This window comes from Glycine soja, chromosome 1, assembly GCF_004193775.1.
Source record: "Glycine soja cultivar W05 chromosome 1, ASM419377v2, whole genome shotgun sequence".
Classification (NCBI taxonomy): Eukaryota; Viridiplantae; Streptophyta; class Magnoliopsida; order Fabales; family Fabaceae; genus Glycine; species Glycine soja.
The window spans coordinates 46,524,632-46,548,032 of record NC_041002.1 but is presented as its reverse complement, the minus strand read 5'-3'; the positions used below and the strand labels follow the sequence as shown (position 1 = coordinate 46,548,032).

The following is a 23,401-nucleotide window of genomic DNA, read 5'->3' as shown; positions in this document are numbered from 1 at the left end:
AGCTTATTGAATGAGTGCTTAACTAAATTGTTTACCCATATACACCCTTTGTTCATGCAATGTTTGCTTTCTTGAATGTCATCTCTGTCCTGCATTTTGCAGTTGTTGATAGTTTTTATATTATACATCATTTTCCACCATGGTTATCAACATTCTTTTTTCAATAATTTTCAATAATTATACATCATTTTGCAGTTGTTGATAGTTTTTAGTTTATTTCAATAATTTTCATTGGTGAAGACATTGTTGGGTTAGTTCAATAATGGTTGACGTGGGCTAAAATGAAATCGATTTCAAAAGAGAAGAGTGTGCCTATTGCCTAGTTTGGTTAGCCAAGTTTAATTTTAACTTGATTTGATTTTTTGATGTCTTTTCTTGTCTAATTTGTCAAATACTAGAACTTCTAGTTACCAACCATACTATTCTTCGGTATCTTTGATGGTTTTGGGATATATAAGTACCTATAGGGTTGTTTTGGTGAATTTTCTATTAGAAATCACTGACAGACTTAAATTGTCTAATATATCCAACCAAAAAGGTAAAATGCATGGCTCCCTAACCTCTTAATTTCCTATTAATCACATATGACTATAATGTTCATGTTTTTAGAAATTCAAAATGTTTACAGATAGAAACACATAATGTAGTGCGAAACTATTACTCAAATGTTTCTTAGGATATGCTAGGCATAGAGGTTTAGAAAATTAAAAAGAAATAATCGATAAGCCGCAAGGTTTCAATGACTTTAATACTGATTTTGATTTTAATTAATGTATATGAAGTATATGGTTGTGAACTCAAAGGGATACTAAAAGTAAATAAAATATGACCTTAAACACAAAAGGTTCAAATCTGATTTTTTTAAGGATTAAGCTAGTTTTAGGTGTCTAATGTGCAAATGAAGTTCTTCGCATGTAGTTTATACTAATACTTACATGCGTCCCAAAACAAGATTTCAAAATGTTTAGAAGTAAGGTATAATGCAGACCAGAAGATTAGTAACATGGCTGATTGGTTTCTTAAGTTGGAATGTACTTACAAAAGATAGTGAGATGATTAAGTTAATAAAAGAATGTAAGGGTGAGAGAAAATTAGTATGTGACCCTTTGAAGTTAATGCATGTTTCATGCATATTAAGGAAAGAAAACTTTAAGACAAGACAAGATGAATGAGAGTGTAAACTTTTATGATTTTATTGGTCTACAAGAATCTTTTCAAGTTATGCTCCATAACAAAAGAGAAGAATAATAAAAAAAAAGGTTACTTTTACATATTACTAGTTTTTAAGGAATAGTGTCAGTTTGTCCTTCATTTAGGTTCTTTTGTTCATCGATAGATGTAGTGGGATTTTATTGTATAGTTTTGTTGGGCTTAAGTTATTTTAGCTTCATATGCTAAGTAGAAACTTTGTGTAAATTCACACATAAACATACCAAACTAAGTTATGCTAGGAAATATGTATGTTTTGTGTCTCTTTTTTTTTTTTTTTTAACAATTCGAAGTGCACACTAAGCCCGGACTTGCACACTAAGCCCAATCAAAATAATTAGAATTCTAGAGATATCATTGGGCTTGGTGTGCCTGTCTGGCTTAGCAAGAATTGCAGGTGAAATTTTTCCTGCAAATTTTGCTTAGTGACCAATGCACGCTTAGCGAGATTGTGTGGCTCGCTTAGCCTATAACTGTGCTCTTGGCCCAAACAGAGATATTACAAAGTAGAAATATTTTTGGGCTTAGCACAATATGCAGGCTTAGTTAGTTGGCCGCACACGCTTAGTATGCACTTGCGCGCTTAGCCCAAATACGAGATTGTACAAACAAAAGATTCTTTGGGCTTAGCACAACGTGCAAGCTTCACGCAACTATCAAAAGAACATATGCGCGCTTAGTGCGCACATTCGCGTTGATTGGATGGCCAAAATCAGACAACATCCATCGGTATGTTTTCGACGGATATTTACTGACGGTCTCTTTTCGACGGATATTTACTGACCGACTACAAAATTTCGTCAATTAAAATTTCCTATGAGCATTTTATCAATGGATTTTGGTCCGTTAGAAATACTGAAATACCGACGGATTTTCGAGGTTAACAATGGATTTGTGTCATCAAAAATACCTTTTTTGGTAGTGAACACATCATTAACTCACAAGATCAAATATTGTCAATTAGTTCTGTCAAATAATAGTCTTTCTTTGGATCGACCATTATTCATATGAAAATACTTTATAATTGTCACATATTTATCATCATATGTATGTTATTATTTGGTCAAATTGTGTCTTCCTTTGGGCCAAACACAATTCCCACAAACAATCTCATACAAATATCAATGTAATTTAAATCAAATCAATTTTCACAATAGGAATTACTTTGGCATTATATTGTGTCAATCAATTTAATTAAAAAATTACCAAACATACAAATAATTAGGGAGAATTCATAACTACTAAATTTGCACCCAATCATGATAACAATAAATCTAAAAATATTAATCATTACAAGTAAATATCATATCCTTAAATTATATATAACACTATCATTGATTTATACTTAAATTATGACAAATAAATATCACATTCATAAATAATGTTATTGCAGATGCATATGTTGTATGAAGCTTTTGATGATACCAAAAAGATGAAAGTTATTCAACATTGATCCAAGTCAAGATCAAGAAATTAAGAGAAATGATTAACAATTAGTCCTTTATATGTTAAAAGAATCTCTTAAAAGAGATTGCAAAGGTTTGGCCTTAAGTTAATCTTTCAAAACACCTTACAAAGTTTTTAAGTAAAATTCAATTTTGAAAAATATATTTTTCTCTCTGGTAATCGATTATCAAAGGTTGTAATTGATTACTAGAAGCAAAAATAGTTTTAAACAATTTTTAGAAAAGATTTGAATTTGAATTTTAAATGTAATCGATTACCAGAGGCAAAACTATTTTAAAACAACTTTCAGAAAGTTTTGAATTTAAATTTTTAATTTGTAATCGATTACAACAATTGTGTAATCGATTACCAGTCACGAAAATTTGAAATTCAAAACTGAAGAGTTATAACTCCTCAAAATTAACTTTGTAATCGATTACCAGTGAGAAAATTTTGAAAATAACTCTGAAAAATCACAACTGTTCACAAGTTTTTGAAAGACCACTAAAGGTCTATAAATATGTGACTTGTGTTCGAAATTCTTTAGAGTTTTTCAAAACATTCAGTGTCCTATCCTCTCACAAGAAAACCTTTGACCAAACATTTCCAAAATCATTAAGGATTCTTATAAGTTTTTCAACTTGTATCATTCTTCTCTAAAAGAGAGAAACTTTCTTTTGTACTTCAAAGTGATCAATTGTTAATCAAGAGACAGTGGATCTCTAGATTTGTAAAGTTCTCTGAACACAAGAAAGGGTATCCCTGGGTGATTCAGAATTTGTAAAAGGATTTACAAGTTAGTGGAAATCTCAAGTGGGTTACTTGAGGATTGGATGTAGACACGAGGCGTGGTCGAACCAGTATAAAACTGAGTTTGTAATTCTCTCTTCCTTAAACTCCTTTAATTTATTGCATTTTAATTTTACTTTGCATATCTCAAAGAAGTATCAATTGAATTGTTCTTTACTTCTTTTCTGTTAAGTCTGCCTATTCCATTTAAAGAGAGAATTAAAATTTATTAGGAGAAATTTTTTAAACTTAATTCACCCTCCCTCTTAAGTTATTGAGACCACTTGTTTAACAATTATCATGCTATATCAAATTCATTATAGCATCATCGATTTATGTATCAAGGAAGTGCAAGACACAGATTCATCCAAAAAAAATTGTCATGTATGTAACATCAAGATAATAACATCCAAGGATTTCCAATGACACATAATGCTTTATATAAAAGTATAAGTCTCTAACTTTGTATTGAACATAATCAATTTTATATAAAAAAACTTTAAGGAATTCTCTACAACACAATCCATATATTAAAATAATAAAAAACTAGAATCCTAACAATCAAATAGTGAAGACATGCTTTGATACCACTTATTGGAATATCTTTAATCTTTATTTTTTATGCGAAAGCTAAAAATTCATAGGTCTATAATTTAGGACAATTTGCCAAAAACTCTATGATTCACAACATATTTGATCATTAAGGATTAAATAAAATACTCGAATCCGTAGTTGGTTTTTTATCTAAGCGTTCTGTATCATTTGTTGTAAGATCTTTGTGGCTATCCATCATGATCAAGAATAGTGACATTATGGTTCTTTCTCAATTAGAGTCTTTTTATTCCTCAATGGGACTTTTGCAACTCTTCACATGAAGAGAAGTGAAATTATGTGATGACTCGGTATATTGAGAATCATAGTTTTCTTATACTATGTCAATCTAATAAGATTCTCATTATCTTCTAATAAGTTAACACTAATATTTGTTTATTTAAGTCAACACCATCTTATTTAATAGTCTAAAAAACTTATTTAATGTAATCATATAAAATAAAATTCACTAATAACAAATAATTAATATAATTATCTTATAATATTAACTCACATTAATTATCGAAATAAAAACTTCCAATAGTTTAGTCCTAGTCCTTAAAAAGAATACTCGACGCAAGTTGGTTCCTACTACCGACTTTGTGCGTTAAGTTTGAAACCATAACTTTCTTCTCGTTGGGAATGTTCACAAATAGTCAAATTAGTTCCCATCTCCTAATGCATGAAATCCAGCTTTCATCGTATATGATTTTAGAGTTTTGGCTGGGAATACTGATTTTCATTCTAAGCATAGTATAAAGCTAGCTTTTAGAATCAATCCTCGAACATAGAATATGTGATCAATTAATAAATGATTCAAAAACATGCATATGTAGTCACATCGTTTTCTGCAAAGCTCAACCCATGCGAGAAAATTAATTTATTAAAATTTTGAACTCTCTTGAAACGTGAATTATTTTTAAGCCGTCATGATAATCTTTATCCTAATCTTTAATAGGGATAGTTTGTGACTTTGTGGCCTAATCTTCTAATTAAGGAATGATGACGTTCATCCTTGAGTTAATTTATTGATCTGATGTCCTACATATATAACTTCTCACCATGTACAACACGCCCAACTTCTCCCATGAGAACCCAAAATCATGAAAGTGTCTCATATCGTAAAAGAAAAAAAAGCTTATCAATTATCATTCGACAACAACCTAGAACTAGGTCATACCCTATGCCTTTGCTTTTAAAAATGACTAGAAGTAGAAGGGCAATGTGCTGTAGAAACGTAAAGGGCAAGCTCCAGGTGCCATGGAGGTGGTTAGTGAGAGCCTTTTAGTCTTCATTAAAAGAGCACTGTTTTTGTGCCTAGTGAAGGAAGATGTTGGGATGGTTTGGGAGCTTGGTGGAGGTAAAGTAGCTGTAGGGAAGAAGGACAAAGAGAAATATAAAAAAAATAGTTCAAGTTTTAAAAATCAAATCAAGTTAATTATTTTTTTAGACATCAAATTGGATCTTTATTTGACATTTTAATAAACATTTCATAGGATAAAAAAATGCTTACTATTTTATCCCCTAAACTTTCTTTGAATTTATGCTTTTTGTACTTAATCTAAATTTTAACCAATTAAATTTTTAATATTTGTTATCAAATAACAACATTAGCTACCATGATTATGCATAATTTCTTTTATAAACTAATTTTAATCTCTCATTTTACTGTTCAAAACATTTAATAAGGAACTAAACATATATTTTATTAAAAAAAAATTATGTGATTATCTCGTCAAATTTTTTAATAATATCACAAGTTTATAATTGTTATTGTGTCACAAATTAATATTGTTACTTGATGAAAGGACTAAAAGTGATAAAAAAAAGTTCTACGGATTAAAATTTAGATTTGAGACTAAAAGTAAAAATTCAAAAAAAAAAAAAGATTAATAAGATAGTAAACCCAAAAACTAATGTAGGGTTCTTTTTGTTAAAGAAAAAAAAACTACATTATTATTTTTTATTTGCTACCTTATAAATTTTTATTTATTTTTTTAAAAGAAAAAATAATGTAGTTTTATCTCAACAAGTTAAATATTTCGTAAATACTTTAAATAAGCGAAATAAATAAAGATCTGTTGTAGAAATAAACATTTTTATTCAAAAATGAAACTGAGTCTTTACTCTAATTTTTTGAAAGTATACTGTAGAACACGTTGCCAAGCATCTCAGCCATAGGTTTTCACGTTACAACTGTAAATCTTGTCCGTCCAAATCTGCCTCGATATTTTCGAACCTCTAAAAAGCTTTCATTATGTCGTGTCGTCAGATTCAGCTTCGAAAGACAGGCCAATGTTGCATATGGTTATTAAATTACCATAGTGTTCCTATTTTCGTCTCGCTTAACTCGAGGGAACAGCAAAGACGGTAAGGGTAGATATGGAAACAAAAATTATGAAGAAACTGCGAGCCCAGTTCACCTTTTCTCTGTCTCGTTGGTCTCCGTAAAAAGAAAATTCAGATATAAAAAGGAAAATAGCTCTCAAAGCTACAGCGTAACTCGCGTTTGGAGAGCGTGGGGGTACTTGCTTTCAAGCTAAAAACCCAATTTTACAATGAGTAGCATATGGTAATTTTCTTTTTGTTGTGATTTTTTTTAAGCGGAAATGCTTGACTAATTGTTATTAGAAACATAACTGCCTATAAGGTAAATATATTTTTTAATAAAATTTATTTCATATCCAAAAATAAGTCAGGATTTTAAACATAAATCACTTAATTAAAAAATATAAAACATCTAATTATTATTGATTGTGATTTAATTTTATAATTGTTATAGAAAACACCTTTATTAAAATCACAAATCACAGGTAATTTAATTAGTAAGATTAAAAGATAAATGAGTGACTTAAATTATTCCAGTGTCATGTTTACAAATTAGTGATTAAAAGTCAATTAGGCATTTGTATAGGTCCATTAATAAAAAAAAAAGTATTGATACTATATATATTTGTTGAGGGGTATACAATTATAGGCACTAGCTGAATAAATTGATGGTGATAAAAATGCAAAAACACAAATAAGATTATATTCATTATAAAATTTTCGCACTTAAAATTATCTTCACTACTTTATTTTTAATTTTTTCTCTTTTTTTCCTTGTAACATAAATGTTTGTATGAGTACAAAATGTTTAATTATAATTTTTTTGTTGGGATCTTTAAGTGTGTGGATCAATTAACGTATGGGTTTTCCATCTTAACAAGTGCTCTCGAATACTTGGATATATAATTATGTTAAATACTTTAGGAAGTGTTTCGTCCCTCACAGTGATCTTATCTGACTCGAATAAAATTGTCTCTAATAAAATATACATGTGATTTAGAGAAAAAAAATTATTGGGCAAAATGTTCAATTATAATAACTAATTAATATACAAATTAAAAGTCAAATGACTTATTTGTTTTTATTCTAAATATGCATGGCACCTCATGAAAAATTATTATTATCAACGACTTTTAATCTAAAACTATCCTACAATCACTACTAGAATAAAGATTTTCAACGGTTCCAAAACACATTCAATAATGGTTTCAGAATCGTCTTTGAAGTCACTGTCATGGAAAGTGTTCACTTTCCATAACGGTTATCGAACTGTCTTAGTTTTGAAGATTTCTACGTTGGTTCCATAGTAAACTGTCTTAGATAATTTTAATTATTATTTTAAAAATGTTAAAACGTTAGTATTCTAAGACAGCTTTCAGCGAAATCTGTCTTAGAATGTCACATTTCTAAGAGGGTTTTTGCTAGATTCTAAGATGGTTTTCATTCAAAATTGTCTTAGAATATATGTTTCTAAGACGGTTCTCTAAATAACCATCTTAGAATGTCTCTTTAAAAAAATTTAATTTTTTTTATGTATATCAAATGTTCATGTTACAAAAACAAGAGAGAAAAAGAACCTTGAAGCTAATGTGACGGTGTGAGTGTCGTTCATGGATTGATTTCCATTGGCAAATGTTTCTTTGAGGAAAGATAATCTTCTAAGCTCCATCTCCATGTAAATGAAGTTAGTTGGTCACCCCTTAATCCCTGAATAAAAGAAAGAAGTATTGCACGAATAGCAAATACAAGTAACAGTTGTAACAAATATGTTGTGTGGACTTATTATCCTTGGTTGCTACGAGTATCAACATGAATATCTAGACACAATTGAGATTCAACATTCTTCTAATATTTATTAATGACAAGCAACAATTTAACACAATAAATATCGAAAAGGAATTAATATCAAGAATGGCCAGAGTAAAGCTACCTACTTATGAAGCAATAAACACTTTTAATAAAACATAATTCATAATTGAATTAGTAACGGGTTAATATTGCATAATGGAAGAAGCATTTGAACAATTGCAGTTAGTTCAAAGAAAATAATAAATATGCAATTTTTTTAGCTTAAAATTTAAGAAATAAGAAAGGATTTGAAATGATTCATTTTCACCTGAATTCTCTAATGCGTAAATTAAAAGGATAAGTCCTTCATGACTCTGATATTGAATCATCATCTTCCTAGGTGTCCATCCTTTACTGCATATTACAACAATTTATTAATGTCAAACTGAATAATAAGGAGAGGAAACCAAATTTAGAGGCATAATTTTCTTATATAAGTTCACTAATTAAGATAAAAATTACTTTTCTAGATTTCTTATATAAGCTAGTCAGTTCTTGCATAGAAAATACAAAGTTAACCTTGTAGCCTGACAAGTCGTGAAGTCATAAACAATGAAGATATGATTAATTAATCAACCATAAAATAAGAGGCAGACATCCATATGACTTATAGTTGAATTAAAGGGAAATTAGAGGGTCCTGGCCTATGAAAACTAGTATGGTTTCCATGTTGATCCAAAGGAGAGACACAAGAATAGAAACCAATATGAGAGAGAATATAGTAGTGTATGTTTGCATCCCAATTCTTTGATATTGTTGAGCTCCATAAGCCTGTCCACAAATTGTTTCTAGTCCACTAGCCATTCTCATCTATCAACATATGCAAATTATCAATGCACCAAGTTACAAGGAAAGGAAATAATGGTAATTTTTAGCAGCATAACATGCTTGAAATAGTTTATAAAGAAGATAAACTAATCACTAAATGCAAGAATTTAGTAATATCACCATTTCCAGGAAAAACATTTAGTAATAACATGATAAGGATCTTATTTTGTTTGCCTTCTAGAATGAGTGAATTGGAACCTTGCCAATAATTTAATATCACGGGTTTTTTAATGTGTGCAATGGTAGCAACAAGGTTAGAACCCAAAACCCGATCCTTAAGAACTTAAACCAGTTCAATGAACAAATCAATTTTTAGGTTAAACAATAGGGTAAAGAAAACAACTGAAACCAATCACAACAAACAACACAGCCATGGAACTTCCATGCCCCATTTCGACACTTCTCACCTCAAATAAGTTAAAATCATAAATCTCTTTAGCAAACAAAAAGAAATGTAGTTCAAAAACACATTAAAACAAAACAACTTTCATTCTTTAATTTCTTTCATCTTCTTTATAATTGTAGTTGTGAATCTTCAAGTGTAACTAAGAAAGTAAAGTTCCATGCTTATTTTCTCAACTTTTATCAAACCCTAAAAAAGAGAAAACAAATCGATTAATTCAAAATGTTATGAAATGAAACAATTAAAACGGAGAAGAAGCTTATAGAAATTCAATACCTTTGCATATCGAGGTGAACAAGCTCTTTGATAGTCAACTCAAGAGCAAATCAATCATATGTGGATTTCGCATACAATGCAAAGGAGAAGATGAAGGACCCTGTGGGTTGATGAAGGATAGGGCAGAGAATGCGATAGAGAAGACAAAAGACTATGCTTACAACACAAAAGAGAGTGCCAAGGATGTGGTGGGAACGGTGGCGGACAAGAGTAGGAAGGGGACTGAGAGGATGAAGGAGAAGACAAAGGAGGTGGCAGTGTCAACGGGGAGACACTGAAGAACATGGCGGAGAAGGGGAAGCAAGGCGTGCAAGGGGCATGGGAGACGACGATAAAGCTTTGAGACTAAGATGAAGAATTTCACAAAAATTATTTAAACCTAGGCACAACAAACCCACAACAGTTTTAGAAAAATCGTCATTGACCAATGAGTCTCAATGACGATTTTTCAAAAATTGTCATAGACTAGCTAATGTTAATGAGTCCCAACGACACTTTTTCCAAAACTGTCGTAGTTTCACTAATCTTAACAATGATTCTTCCAAAAATTATCGTTAACAACTTCACTTAATTACAAAAATGTCACCACTTTTTTTTAAAGACAATTTTTATAACCATCATAGATTTGCCGTCCTGGAATGCATGTTTTTTAATAATGAATTGGAAATTAAGCGATAATATATTCATTGGTGAATATCATTAACAATGACAAAAGCAACTCACTAGCGGTCAATAATACTAGAGGATAAATTATATGTATATGAGATAGACAAAATAATAGAATTTACATATAATATTCGGTAAATATTGTCCATAATTTATAGGAGCAAACACTATCTTTACTTGAAGGACTATGTGATATCTCAACATTGATCAAGAGTATTATATGAACAATATAACCACTATAAAGGATGAATAAAAAGTATGTGACCTCTAAAAGAGTTTTTTTTGGTAATATTTGAAACTAAAGTTACCAATGTCATAAATATGTCTTTTTCTCCTGTCTATAAACGCTACACACACCTGAAGGTACTATGCAAAGTGTTATTTGAGACCGTGTGAGTTGACTCGTACTCACTTCACCAAATAACTTAAATGGTTAATAGTTGATATGAACTATATCCCCCCAATTTGAAGAGACTCGCAGAAGCCTTATTCTTTGTCACTCGATAAAGCATCTTTTTAACATTATGTTTCTCCTACTTGTGGTAGAGGTCATCCTAGACAAAATTGTATATCCAATGACAAGAATAGCCACTTTATTGGACATTATTAATAAAGTCAAATAAGCCTTTAGTGCTTTTTATATGAGGAATCTTTGAATATCCCTCTTATCTTGTATTTATAGAGACACATAATTTTGAATCTAATTAAATAATTAGTGTGCGCGCACACACACTTTTATGTATACATACCCACACAAAAACTTAAATTAAATTAAAAAAATAATTTGAATGTTTTAAACACAATGAAAAATATTAACCTATAGATAAGAAATATTAGGAGGAATGACACCTAAGACTAATACATATCTTGAGATTGTAATGTAATCACACGTGTAATAACCTAAACATCTTTCTTAGTTGAAACCTATTAACTAGACAGGCCTTTTTCTTAGTCAAAACCTAAAAATACCCAAAATAAGTTAATTATATAAGACAACGCATAAAATTTAATGTAATAATAACGATAAAAATTTAAGTAAATATTTCTTATCATCTACCAATAAAAAAAATCTATTATGTATTAAAAAAAAATTTAATTATATGAGATAATGTCGCGTGACAATCTCATATTTATTTCTTTCAAAATTATTAAGATGATTATTGATTTTAAGTACTGTAATCATTAATAAAATATTATAATTAATTAACATTAATTATTTTGAAGATAGTATATCTGAATATTTGCTCTAAATTTTTGTCTTAATTTTAAGTACATTTTTAAGGTAAAAATATTAGATATATGAAGGTTAACATAATTAAAATGTAGATAGTTTGAGATACACTATCTTATATAGTACGAAAATTAAAATGTAGACAATTTGACATATATTCCAGTCGGTTAAGATTTATTATAGTACAAAAATATTACATGCCAAATATTCATATACACTATCTTATATGAAATATTTTTATAATAAACATTATAATTATTATATTATATTAAATACTAGTTTAAGAATATCGGAATTATAAAATATCCGCAATAATATTTTAGTAATAAACATGATAATCATAATTATTACAACTTCGACAATCTTATAATAATTGTAAGATTTTAAATATAATTTGAATAATATCTTTATATATACTCGTGTGGATGACAATTTCTCATCATCAAGTCTTTTTATTTTTCATTTGCGCTATACACTTCATTTTCTCTCATTTCTTATTTTTTAGTAATAACGACGGAATTAATACAAGCAAGAAACACTGATATATAAGTAAGTTCATATCTCTCTTTTCTTTCTTTGTTATGTTTTCATCTCATATTTCATACTCATATATACTTGATGTTTTTTTTATTTCTTTCTTTGACATACCTTGCATGTTCAATTATTTTATCCTTTTTTTTCCTCACATTTTAGCCTTCAAGAAGGGTGAAACGTCAAAGACAAATAAGAGAAGAATTTGTGGGGAAATCTATATTATTTACTAATTTTTTAAAATTCTGTTTTTTTTAAATGTGTTACACTATTTTTTTTCATACGTAACTTAGTCTTTCTTTTTCATTGCTTTTCTATTTGTGAAAAGTTTTAATATTTTATAATTTATATTTGTTTTTTTATTTATTAGGCATTTGATTGTTTTTTTTTGTCTAATAGGTATTAACATATATGGACATTTGGAAAATGTATCATCATATTTTTTTACTAGTTTGATTTCTATATTTCTTATTTAATATTTTGAATTGTGAATTGAGTTATGTAGTAAAAACTATTAATTGTCAAGTGTTAAGATATTATCTAACATGAATGATTATGTGATACAACATAAAGATGAATCTTATATTGATGTATGATAAGAAAGACAATGCAATGAAAAACATAATTGAGTCTTCGAATAAGAGTAAAATATGAAAAATTAAAATAAAAATGTATTATATACCTTATTTTCTTTATTAAAAGTATTTCTATTTTTTAAATACCTTTTTTTATTTTATTTCATTTTCATTTTCTTTTAAGTTAAGCTTATAAATATTATTATTACTTAAATGTTTTTATTTTTTCCAATAAATAAAATTTCATATTTACTTTTTAACACTTTTTTTACAATTCATATTGATACGACAGGTTAAAAAAGGAATTTCATAAAAGAAATAGAATGGTAGAAATAGAATTATACTATACAAAAAATATAACCCTATTTTTTAGATTTTAAATTGAACATTACCTCCATGTTCATTTTTTTTCTCTAAAATATATTTATTATTTATTAAAAATGAAGATTTTATTTCTAGGGTAATAATATAATGTAGATATAAAATTAATTAATGTAATCAATATTGTTATAATGTATATCGTTTATATTTTTATAGCTTTATTTTTTATCTTCTTCCTCTCTAATGTAATGTTTATTTTTTATTTACGTTTTATAATTTTATTCCATGACAAGAAACAATAAATATAAAATATAAATGACATATTTATATAATATCAATATAAGAATTCGCAATTTTTAGACTTTTCAATTATTTTAATGCATGGAGTCATGATAAAAAATTAATATCAAATATAAATGTTATTAATCTTTTATCATAATTCCATGCATTAAAATATTTAAACTAAATAATTATTAATATATTACAAATTCAAAATAATATAAAACATACTCCTATAAATTATAAAATATGAATTTAATACTCTTGACCCATTTAAGACATACAGGACACTAAACTAAATCTGTTCAACCTCAATAGTATATATCTCTTTGTCACAATGTTACTATTTTGCTCTATATTCTCATAACCATGAGGATGCTCATCGATACCGGTATTATATAGGGTGGGTTTGATAATTGAATGTGGGAGGGTGACAATAATATGTTGGAACATTGTGTCTCATGTTATGTTTGTTACAAAGTACTGCGTTAGTAATTAATTATGTAATAAATAATATTTATTTATTTTTCATTCCTACTTCAATTTTATTGTCGTTACTATTTGAAGTATATTCCTAAAATTATTTTCCTTTCTGATTTTATAATGTTAATGTATTGATTGACAAAATGAAATATTATTAAGACTTTCCTCCACTTTTCTCTGCCTATCATTCAGTCTTTCTCCACTACCTTATTCATTATTCATTAGAGGTGAAATAATAGGTTGGTCTAACTTGCTTAACAAGCTAACACAAATATGCTTTTGAAAATAAGGGTGTGGGTTTTTAATTTTGACAATGAATTAAATTTGAGTCATTTTAACTCTTTTCAACCGTGGTATGATCTAGGGTTAATCCCCCAAAAGTCTATGTGAACTAGGATTTCCTTGAATTTGAGTCTCATTTTAAAAGCTCAAATTGAATTTTTGTCATTGTGACTCAACCTACTTCAAAATCATGATTGACCCAACTTGAACCTTCTAGATGAAATATAGAACTTCAATTTAAGTTTTAAGCATGAATAAATATAGAACCCAATTACCCCATTCCAATCATGTCCTTATTGAGTTTGGCCTACAAAAGTTTGCAATAATCAAACTTTCATTACGCTTGAGCCTCATTATAAAAGCCTAAACTGAATCTGGACATTTTTTGCCAACTTGCTATATAGCCCATGACACGCATCAAGTCTACAACCTAAAGCCACTCAATGAAATGTAGGGAATAAAGTTTAAATTTTGAGCATGAATTGAATATGGATTCTTTTAAACCGATCTAATCGTAGCTCAATTAAACTCTTGGGTTTGCTTTGAGCTCTAGAAATATCCAATATGCGTGTTCCCTAATATAAACAAGACCATGCAAAGACATGTCAATGATGTCATAGAATCATCCATCCCTTCTTTAACTTTTTTTTCCTATGCGCGAACCTCTTATTCGAAGATATTGAGTAAAGCCAAAAGTACAATGCAACACGTACAGTAGAAAATCCAGCTAATCTATTCTCTGATCCCAACCCATTTTGCATATAAGTTAGACAAAAACTCGTCAAATGTTTACACGTTTGACCCGCTTGTCTCTGAACAAAATGGACATTGTTCTAACGCTATTGTGCTTCTAGGAGTATAAGCTGATACGTGTCATTCTCAAGTTCACCTAAATCAATTTAAATAATTTGAATTGAATAATTTTTTATATTTGGATCATACTCAAATTGAACTAATCAAACCTAGTGAGTTTTGCAAATTATAATATATGAATTTGCTAACCCAACCTAATGACCCATTAATTTGTATTAAATAATTATTATTAATAATATATAGAATATATAATATATATTTAAATTTTTTAAAAAAATCAAATACTATTATTTTTTATCACCTAAACTTATCGACCTAAATTAAATAAGCATCAATGCATCCTTAATCTTCAGGATCAAAATCAAAATCATAAATGTTTTATTGATTGAAGTCACTTCAGATTAACTTCTACATATATTTCAAATCTGTTTACAAAAAATAGGTCTCATAATGTCTTACTGGTTTGGTAGAAAAAAGTGTTTAAAATTCATACTCACCATGTTTATTGAAACTCTTTATCTTAAATATGATATGCTTAATTTTTCATCTCCCATGAATAGATAGATAGATAGATAGATATACACATAAGAGTCAGTGGAATGGGCAGTAACAACATTACAAGATTTTCTTTTTAATAAACAATCTAACAAGAAACAATTGTGTCTATTTCATTTAAAATTTAGCATATAAAAAATATTGCATTTTAAAAAAGAACATACATATTAAACGTTTTGACCCGTTGATTTAACACAACCCAAACTGTTTACAAATGAGTTTATTTGGGTTGGATTTCATTTTTCCCCCATAGAAAACGATCCAAACTAACTCATTCAAATTTTATTAATCACACATTTAATCAAATTCAATCCAAATTAACCCGCTTATACTCGCTCTGTGATTCAATCCAAATCGACCCGCTTACACCCGCTTTGATTCGTTTGCATGCCTTTCTATGTTTGGAAACATGGTCCATGATAATTACTGTGGTATATTAACATTGCTTTTGATTTTTCCAAACTCCCAAGATGATCTTATCAAAGAAATCATATGAATGATGGTATTTTGCCACTGTGGAAATCTTAGCAGATTAAAAATAATTCTAGATACTAGGGCATGGCTTGGGACAATATCAAGTCTAATTAAAATGAATATGCTTCTAAACATGTTTAATTTTTCAAGTGTTAGATATTTTTCAGTTTCTCCATTCATTTAACTAATTAGTGCTGCCGGGGGATATAATTTGGAAGATTTTTTTGGGCAAAATTTTCATTATGACCTAATCCATAGATCTTAACCAATCTTGAAATGGATAATTGAACTCTAAGCTTAATCGTCATGCATGTAGGCTACTATATCACAGTTACTTTAATAATTACAATAATAATGATAATAATATTTATTATTGGACAGCAACTCTCACATCCTCTCTTAGATAATTTGCATTGCTTCTCTATTCTAATTTTTTTTATCAAATAGTTAACTTCAAAATGAAGTAATGTATTTTCTGTTAGACGTGGAAGAAGAAATTAACTTTCTTATCATTATTTTTATATGCCTAGATATTTTAGTGTTAGCTTTGTTTGTTAACGATATTTCAGTGTTAGTTTGGCAAAAATACTCAAGCCTCGTAGTCTTAGGACGTGATTGGATCAACCTTAAATAAAATTGATTTTTAATAATATTAATTTTATAAAATTAATTTTAAAGTGAAATGATTTATGTTTGGATATTTTTATTTTAGAATCAAATTAAAAGTAAAATTTAATAAAAAAGTTTCTAATCTAATATAAAAATTACTTAAAATTACTTTAATTTAAAATTAAATCAAGATCCAGAATTAATTTTAAAATTTTATACAACATCAGAAAAGTAAAAGTTTATCTAATAACTTATAAGTTTATCTAAAATCAATTTTTAACTTATAATCAATTTTAAAATGTTAATCTTTGGGTGTCGTTTTATATATTTGGGCATGCCAATTCCTGTAATGCATTGAACTCCAAATTGTATAGGAATGATATTTTAATGCATTGCCGTAGTGAACGCACATGGGCCTAGTATGGATGGGGCCCACATGAAAATAGTTTAATATCCTCTTTCTGTGGCGTAGGAGAAGCCTTTCTCATAACCGCGCTTTCATCATAATATATTTAATGATTGATGTCAAGTTGCATGAGGTAGATGTTTGGCTGCTACTTCTAATTTAATGGATAAATAATTATTTTTATTTTTCAATGTATAAATTATTAATAAATTTATTTTTAAAATATTAAAATTTTAAATGTAATAAATTTATTCTATTGTTAACTTTCATTTATTATTGTCAATAAAATAGTCTATCTAGCACATAGGAACGAATTTGTTACAAAAATAATTGACAACGTGATCGTACCAAATAAATTGAACGAAAATGTCAATAAGTTATCATTATTGGACCTAAATGTCAATATTTTTTTGTTAGACAAAAATATCAATAATTTTTTGGACGAAAATGTTAGTAATTGTTTTTAGAAGAAAATGTTAGTATGTTTCTATTGGACAAAAATGTTAATAAATTATTATTATTGAATCAAAATGTCAATAATTTTCTATTATATCAAAATGTCAGTAATTTTTTATTAAACATAAATGTCGGTCATTTATTGTTGAACTTAAATATCAGTATATTTCTATTAGACTAATTTATTAGACCTCAAATGTTTATTAGCAAAACAAATATATTAATATGATTATATAAACATTAAAAAAATTAAAAAAATACGATTCAATATTAAACATTAAATAAGAGACTCCTTCTAATAAAATTCTAATTATCGTCATCGAATACTTTTCTTTAGATATTTTATATTATTGCAAATTTTGAAACAAATTATACATGTGCAAATATTAAAACTAAATATCTATAAAAAAACATTATTTTTTAATAAAACAATATATATATATATATATATATATATATATATATATATTATTCCAAATGAAAGTATAATAAAATTAAGATGAAATAAATTTATAAAGTAATTATATATTAAATTCATCTTTAAATTTTGCAATTTTTTAATTATCAATTTAGTTTACTTGAAATAAATGAGCATTCTAAATGATAATAAACGTAAATTTGTGAAAATTATTTGTTTTTTTTCCTATTTTTTTGGCAAATTTTTTATGCACAAGTATAGTTTCTTCCTTAAAAAATAACCTTACAATCTCATTTAAAATATAGTCACAATTAAGATTTTTTATTCCTTCCCAAATTTGTTAAGTGTATATCATATTAGTTTCACAAATTCAAGTTAAATGAGTCACACCTTTTGAGTTATAACAAAGAATGATAATAATAATTTTCGTCCAACAAATTAGTCTAAAAGAAACATATTGATATTTAGGTCTAACAAAAAATTATTGACATTTATGTCTAATAAAAAAATTATTGATATTTTAATACAATGAAAAATTGCTGACATTTTGATTCAATAATGATAATTTAATGACCTTTTTGTCCATACTGACATTTTCATTCAATAAAAATACTGATATTTAGGTTTAATAATGATAACTTATTAACATTTTTGTCCTATTTATTCAAAATAACCACGTTACCAATGTGATAAATTCGTCCCTTTGTATTATGTAGGATATTTTATTAATGGTAACAAATGAAACGATAAGATAATTTTATTGCATTTTTTATACTTGAATTAAATTTTAAATTTTAATTTTTCCAAAACGAATTTATCAACGATTTATAGATTTAGAGATAAAAATAACTATCTATCTTAATTTATTTTGTAACTATTTTCTTAAATATTTTAAGAAAGAAAGAAGCCCAAACACGTCACCTCCATGGACAACAGAGACTTTGACGTCTCACAAATAGAGAGGTCATTAAATTATTATACAGACTTAAATAATAAATAAGATGTTTTTTTTTCAGAAAAAAGATTTGTTTTTATTATTATTTGTTAACTTTTTACTCCTTTGATTTTTTACCGCATCATCTACACCAGTTCGTAACATGACTGATTCAATGATTTTTCAATCAAATTCTGCGAATAGATCCAAGTTCTATAATCATTGTTGCTTGCCCAGGAACAACATTATATTCTTAGAAAACATATTTTTATTTATATCATTGATTTTTAATGCATGAAATAGTATTTGTGTTGGGAACAATGTACACTAGCATCTTGTAGTTTATATTATCTTAGTACATTAATTTTACATAAGTGATAAAAACAGAATAAAAATCAATAATATTAATTATTCAAGTTTTAGTGCGGTACGTGCTTCCGAAACTGAAAGCATGTTGCAAATAATCATCGATCGTTGTCATCCATGGCGGTGATCTCGTGACGGCACCACTGTCGTACAAGATAAGAAAATGGAGAGGACCACACTCCAACCTAGTGCTTTCTTTATACGTTTATTTGCTCTTTATTTTTTTTCTAAAGTAAAAACATATGCTGCATAATTAACAAGGCTTGTGTTGTATTAAAAACATTTGCTGCATAATTAACAAGGCTTGTGTTGTATCGAGTGTTTTTTTTAGACCATAAAAAGTTTTTCCTTTAAGTATACAACACAGTTGTATATTTCTAAGATTCGAACACGAGATTTAGATTAAATTGAAACAATCTTCGATTGACCCACGTGCGTGCATGCTTATGATGGAGCGTTGCATTTACTATAAGAATTTCCTCTATTACAATGGATTTATTATAGTGGCTACAAATCCATATGTAAAAAAGATACATTACAGTGGGTATTGCCGTCGATAAACTTACAGTGGACTTTACCACCTCTAAGGCCCCACTATAATAAAAAAAGTGAGTAGAGTGGGTTAAACCCACTATAATTAGTGGACAACTTAACCATCGATAATTGCAATTGCAGTGTATTTTATCACGATACGTACTTGATTTAAAAATAATTATATTTGTAGATTTAGAAAAGTTATAGTGGGTAAAACCCATTATAATTGAAATAAAGATTATAGTAGGTAAAACTCATTGTAATTTGTTTTTAATTTAACAAACCTAAAACCTAAAATTTCACTCCCTCTCTTAGTCATCGTCGCACACTCATCCTACTTTCTCTTCTTCTTCCACCTCCTCCTCCACCACTCGCCTTCAGCCACCACCTCTCCCTCCTATGTTGTGTCGTTTGAACCGCGGGGATAACTGCGATTTCGATCTCCACCCCAATCACAGTTGTGATTATTGTGACTGTGATAGGGACTTCAAGCGTTGCCACAACCCTAGCCGCTACTCTCCCTTGTCATTGCCGCGCTGGTCACCTCCGTAGTACAAGCGATTCCATAGAGGCAGCCCCCGTGGTGGGGGATATGAACCAATGATGGGTGTGACTCGAGCTTTTACCTTAGTTTTGATGATTTGTTATGTATGATTTATGGAATTTTTGTTTGTAATAGTTGGAATTAGTTCATGTATGTTAGTGTAGGATTTAAGGAAGTTATGCTGCAGAACAATGATATATTATCACATGAGTGGATATGCATTTTTTGTAGTCGGCTACTGGTTAATTCCTTCTCTTTTATGTGTCATTCCATGTTTCTGGAACCAATAACATAACTAAATTTGTTAGTTGTAGGATGGATTTTTGTGATTGGTCTTACAATAACAAGTGTACATATAACAAGTGGGATGGAATAGCTCGCACTAGAACACATGTATATTTTTATCTTAGATATGTTTGGCTCCTCTTGAATCATTGAAACTTTCATGTTTTCCAAAGTTGTCAAGTACCTCATTAGAACCTATTTTTGTTCGTATAACAAGCCAATAATTTCAATTTCTCACTCATGTTCTTTATCAAGTATTTGTTTCAAGGCATTTGAAAACGTTGAAGTGATTTGTGCCATATATTGGATATTGTGTTCTTTACCCTTAAAATTTCAGAATTGTACTTCACATACCAATACCTTGAACTTAATTGGTGCTATCATTCAATATTGTTTAATCATTTGACTTTTTATTTATTTATTTCCAAGGTTAAGGGTAATAAAATCCAAATCTAGATGGTCAAACAATCTACGGAACCATGTCAACGAATCGCTTGAACTAATAATTTTCTATTTCCACGTTTCTCATGTACTTTAATACAATAGTTGCTCTATCATGATTCCTGAAAAATATTGTTGTTTAGGGTCGAGGTTGAAAAATATTGCTGTTTAGGGTCGAGGTTGTTTAGGGTCGAGGTTGAAAAATATTGCTTGCATTAATTCTTATGATTTATTGTTGTTGCTTTTTCTTTTCCCATGGCTTGATGTTAGGGGTTTTTCTGTTTTGTTATTCCAAACTTATTTTTGGAGTTGTGTTCTTTCAAACTTATTTATTTTCTGTTTTCTTACAAATTCCATTAATTGTAGCATGGCTACTCAAAGATGAATGATTATATTTTAACTAAGTGACATGATTTTATATTCATGCTATCATGTGATTATTCAAATGGTTTATAGGAAATACATTAGAAGGATTTTCTTCTCTCACATTTGAACTTTGTTGATTTACATCCTTATCACCCTAGGCTATTTATCACACATATTATGCTGATAATTTTTTAATTAATATACTTTATTATTTGAATGTGATTAAAATAGGTTTGGCTATGATTATTCTAGTGGTTATGAATGGCGAGCGGGCGGAAGGATTGGTTATGCTGATGAGAAGTCTTATGGCACGCTTGCACACCGATCTACTAGGGGATATCATAATGGGATTTCTGGTGTGTTAATAATTGTTAATCACTATGGGTTTTTCTTATATAGTGTAAATGACATATATCGTTAGCTTTAATTCCTCTTTTATTCTGTGATTAATGAATGCTTATATAATATAGAGTGTTGTATCCTTGTGGCATACATGTTTTGATAGACTTAAGATAGAGTTTGGTAATGAGATGCAATGTGTGAAATGGAACCTAGTTATCAATTTTGTATCCTTCTCTTGAAAGTCTCAAGTTGTGTAGTGTAAATTTTTTTTCTTCTAAATTTAGCCAAGTTTTTTGTTTTTTGTTTCTGTTTCAAAAATAGAATTGTTTAGATCTTGTTCAATTATGATTTATCAGTTATGGTTATTACTATGTCATGTTAAAAATTGGAGTGTGCTTGGTAAGTTGTAATGTATCTTGTTTGTTTTCTTAGGTTGTAATGAATAAATGGATATAGCTAGTCTTCCTATTGATATATGGAGCTTGGGATGCACCAGTCATCAAAGCCTCATTAGAGTCAAATAAAAACTTATGGATTTGTATTATGTAGTGTTTTTATGGATTTGTATTATGACTTAGTACTTCTATGCAGTTTTCATTTCTATTTGTTGCTTAACTCATGGTTGTATGAATTATATTATGTTTTGAATGGCTTAAGCTAGGAAAATGAAATACTTTGTATTGTGGATTAATTTTGTGTATAAACAAATATTAATTTAAAATTATTTGTGCATGAAATTAATTAATATATCCAAGTAAGGGTAATTTCATAAATAATTTTTTTTGTAAAAAATAGATAATTATAATGGATTAAACGGTCTGTATTACAGTGAGTTTTATCTACCCTTAGTACAAACAACTTAACTAACTATAATTGTTTATATATTCTATTTTTTACTTAAATTACCAACGGTTAAGTTATCTGTATCATCGACGGTTGAATTATTAATGACTAAATCTATTATATTACCCTAAAGTTACAGTGGGCTGCCCATTATATTATAGAAGGCTTTTTCAAGTTTGTCGATAAAATTTACTGACAGATTTTACAGAGGAACTTCTAACCCACTGTTAGTTTAGGCATCCATTACCGTGAGTTTTCGTTATTACAGTGGACCTTTAGCTCACGGTAATAACCAATATTCTTGTAATGATTGAGTGTGAGTATTCATTGTTTTTAAATTATATTTGTAAAGTTAGTTTTTATGAAAAATTATACATTTGCAGCATGGTACACGAATATAAAATAAGCATAGACGGTTAAAATTTTCTGGGAAGACTATTGGGGGCCTCACGTATTATTCTTCTTTTTTGATTGAGATCATTTTTTAGGTTATAATAAAAAATATTATTTTAGACTATAAGTATCTTTTAGAAAAAGTAATCCCAAAAGTAATCCTACTTAAAGTTGGATAATACTATTATATATGATAAAATATTTTTTAAGTATTTAATATAATTATATATTTTAAATTATCGGTTAAATTAAAAAAATCTCCCAGTAATTTATAATGATAAAATCAATTTCTTTTGATGCATTAAAAATAGTTGAAGTAGACTTTATTTAATATTTTTATGAGTAGAATTTGGAACGTACGTAAGTAACATTTAAGAGATAACTACGTATTAATTCTATTATAAAAGTTTTTTTTCATCTCAAAATAGAATGAATTTTTTCTTGAGGAAAATTAGAATGAATGGTTATCATGTTCCATCTTGAGAACTTCAAGTTCTATACACCCAGAGTTTGAGAAAAAAAATGTTTTTAAACAT

General features: G+C 28.2%; 1 long non-coding RNA gene across 2 annotated transcripts; it reads left to right on the top strand.

The window, feature by feature from the left end:
* Positions 1–19,923: 19,923 nt before the first annotated feature.
* On the top strand, positions 19,924–22,234 carry LOC114405317. Of its 2 annotated transcripts, XR_003665181.1 has the most exons (3): positions 19,924–20,258; positions 21,519–21,643; positions 22,062–22,234. It is a non-coding gene; the product is annotated as an uncharacterized LOC114405317 (long non-coding RNA). The 2 variants fall into 2 exon arrangements; XR_003665180.1 differs by lacking the exon at positions 22,062–22,234 and having other exon boundaries at positions 21,519–21,928.
* Positions 22,235–23,401: the final 1,167 nt, after the last annotated feature.